Raw genomic sequence first — 3,931 nt, 5'->3', positions numbered from 1 at the left:
GAAGCTGGGGCTTAGGGAGACAAAATAACTTTTCCAAGGTCACAAAGCTATTAAGAAGCAAAGCCAGAATCAACTTGGCTTCATTCTGCATTATTATTGTTATTATTATTGTTCTTATCATTACTGATGTTATTATAAGATGAATGTGTTAGGAGACAAGTCTTCATGGGTCTCTCACATTTCTGCAGATCTTGGGAGCAGAGGAACTGGCAACCTTTGTTCCAGACTCTTTTTTAAGGCTATTTGTATAATGAATAGCCTTGGAAGTGATACGTAGAGTCTCCCTCCAGAGCAAAACCAGTTGCCAAGGAATAGATTCTGACTCACGATGACCCTATGTGTGTCAGAGTAGACCTGTGCTCCATAGGGTTTTCAGTGGTTGATTTTTGGGCAGTAGATTGCCAGGCCTTTCTTCTGAGGAGCCTCTGTATAGATTTGAACAGTCAGCCTTTTGGTTAGTAGCCAAGCACTTCACTGTAAAACACACAAGGATTCCTCCTCCAGAGCAAAGGGCACGTTTATTTACTGTCCGGTATAATACAGACAATATCTCCCAACTGGGCAAAGGTCAGCCTGGCTTACTCTCCTTTATAAAAGATTTGGGTTCCCTAAGCTCACGGTTCTTCTCTTGTAATGCAACTTATTGCATATCCGGGTGATACCTGGCCTTCTTCATGTAGCCCTGTGGGAATTGGGATTCAGTGCAAAGGCTGATACTGTGGCTACTGCTAATGTTGTGAGAAATAAAGTTCTTTGTCTCCAACTCTGCGATCTTATGTCCTCTGCCAACATCCACGACATTGCAGGAAGTTAACTTGTGTGTAAAATCTCAGACCTTCACAGGCCTGGAGAGACATACCATGATTGGAAGATTTAATACTGTAAGGATGTTAAAAAAAAAAAAAATCTGTTGCCATTGAGTCAATTTCTCCTTATGGTGACCCCATGTGTTACAGAGTAGAACTGCTCTATAGGGTTTTCTTGTCTGTAATCTTTACAAAAACAGAACAGTAGGCCTTTCTTCCAAGGCACTGCTGTGGTGGGGAGGGGTTTGAACTACCAACCTTTAGGTTAGTTGTTGTTGTTGTGTGCTATTGAGGTGATTCCGACTCATAGAGACCCTATATGACAGAGTAGAACTGCCCCATAGGTTTCCAAGGAGTGGCTGGTGGATTTGAACGGCCAACCATTTGTTTAGCATCCTGAGGTCTTAACCATTACACAGGCATGGTTTGTAGTCGAATGCAAACCATCTGCGCCACCCAGGAACCTTGTAAGAATATTACACTTCTCAAATTAAGTTAAAATTTTCACATCATCCATGTGGAACTTTTGATTTTTGAACTTGATAAAATGATTCTTAGATGCAACTGGAAGAATAATTAGCTAAATATCGCTAAGAATTAAAAAATAAATAAATCAGAAAGAAAGAGAGTAATTGTCACATCAGATATTAAATTACTCATAAGACTACAATAATTAAAACACTGTGGCTCTGGCATAAGAAAAGATAGTCAAATCAATGACATAGAAAGATTAGCTCTGAAACAGATCCTACTACACAGAAGAAAAATATCAAAAATCAATGGCGGAAGCTTGAACTAATGAATAAGTGGCGGCTCCAAAAAACTAGTTAGACATTTTGGGGACATATCAATTTAGAGATTCACACGATACATCAATATACATTTTTTGGTGGATAGGATTTAAACACAAAGAATCATAATAAGCTCTTAACCCAGTGCCATCAAGTCAATCCTGACCCATAGCGACACTGTAGGTCAGAGTAGAACTGCACCATAGGGTTTCCAAGGCTGTATATCTTTTTACAGAAGCACACTGCCACATCTTTCTCCTGTGGAGCAGCTGCTGAGTTCGAACCGCTGACGTTTTGGTTAGCAGCCCAGAGCTTAACCACTGTGCCATCAAAACCAAAAAAATAAACCTGTTGCCATCTAGTCAATTCCAACTCATAGCAACCCCCTAGGACAGAGTAGAACTGCCCCGTAGGATTTCCAAGGAATGTCTGGTAGATTCGAACTGCTGACCACTATGCCACCAGGGCCAGGCTCCTTATGTTAAGCCATTAGCAAATAAAAACAAATCCTGGAAGAGAGTCTGATCTCTTCCAGGGAAAGAACATTTCAGAATATCTATCACAAGTTTTTTTTTTTTTTTGGTTTTTTTATTGTGCTTTAGATGAAGGTTTACAGAACAAATAGTTTCTCATTAAACAGTTAGTACACATATTGTTTTATGACAATGGTTAAACCCCACAACATGTCAACACTGTTCCTTCTCAACCTTGGGTTCCCTATTAACAGCTTTCCTGTCCCCTCCTGCCTTCTAGTCCTTGCCCCTGGACCGTTGTGCCCCATTAATCTCATTTTGTTTTATGGGGCTGTCTAATCTTTGGCTGAATGGTGAACCTCGCAAGTGACTTCATTACTGAGCTAAAAGGGTGTCCGGGGTTCATACTCTCAGTGTTTCTGCAGTATCTGACAGGCCAGTAAATCTGGTCTTTTTTTGTGAGTTAGAATTCTGTTCTATATTTTTCTCCAACTCTGTCCAGGACCCTCTGTTGTGATCCCTGTCAGAGCAGTCAGTGGTGATAGCCAGGCACCATCTAGCTGTACTGGACTCAGTCTAGTGGAGGCTGTGGTAATTGTAGTCCATTAGTCCTTTGGACTAATCTTTCCTTGTGTCTTTGGTTCTCTTCATTCTCCCTTGCTCCCGAAGGGGTGAGACCAGTGGAGTATCTTAGATGGCTGCTCACAGGCTTTTAAGACCCCAGATGCTACTCACCAAGGTAGAATGTAGAACATTTTCTTTATAAACTATGTTATGACAATTGAGCTAGATGTTCCCCGAAACCATGTTCCCCACAGCCCTCAGCCCAGCAATTCAGTCCCTCAGGGAGTTTGGATGTGTCTATGGAGCTTCCATGACCTTGCCTTATACAAGTTGTGCTGGCTTCCCCAGTATTATGTACTGTCTTACCCTTTACCAAAGTTAGCACTTATCTATTGTCTATTTAGTATTCCCTCCACCTCTCCCATCCCTCGTAACCAACAAAAATTGTTTCTTTTTCTGTGTAAACTTTTACATGAATTTTTACATTATAGGTCTCATACAATATTTGTCCTTTTGTGATTGACTTATTTCACTCAGCATAATGTCCTCCAGTTTCATCCATGTTATGAGATGCTCCACAGATTCATCGTTGTTCTTTATTGTTGCATAATACTCCATTGTGTGTATGTACCATAGTTTGTTTATCCATTCATCTGTTGATGGGCATCTAGGTCGTTTCCATCTTTTTGCTATTGTGAACAATGCTGCAATGTACATGGGTACGCATATGTCTCTTTGTGTAACAACTCTTATTTCTCTAGGATATATTCCTAGGAGTGGGATTGCTGGATCGTATGGCATTTCTATTTCTAGCTTTCTAAGGAAGTGCCATATCATTTTCCAAAATGGTTGTATCATTACGCATTCCCGCCAGCAGTGCATAAGAATTCTGATCTCCCCGTGGCCTCTCCAACGTTTGTTATTTCTAGTGTTTTTGATTCGTGCCAGTAATGCCGGGATGAGATGGTATCTCACTGTGGTTTTAATTTGCATTTCTCTAATGGCTGGTGAACGCGAGCATTTCCATATGTGTCTGTTGGCTGCTTGAATGTCTTCTTTGGTGAAGTGTCTGTTCATTTCCTTTGCCCATTTTTTAATTGGATTATTTGTCTTCTATCACAATTTTAAATGATCATATCCTTTGATCCAATAATTTAACTAAGAGAACCAATAAATAAATAAATAACAGTTGCCATCGAGTCGATTCCAACTCTTGGAGTCCCTGGATGGTGCAAATGGTCAACACACTCTACAGTTAACCAAAAGGTTGGTGGTTCAAGTTCACCTGGGAAGAAAG

This window comes from Trichechus manatus, unplaced genomic scaffold (assembly GCF_000243295.1).
Source record: "Trichechus manatus latirostris isolate Lorelei unplaced genomic scaffold, TriManLat1.0 scaffold00073, whole genome shotgun sequence".
NCBI classification, from domain to species: Eukaryota; Metazoa; Chordata; class Mammalia; order Sirenia; family Trichechidae; genus Trichechus; species Trichechus manatus.
Note: the sequence above shows the minus strand (reverse complement) of the source record.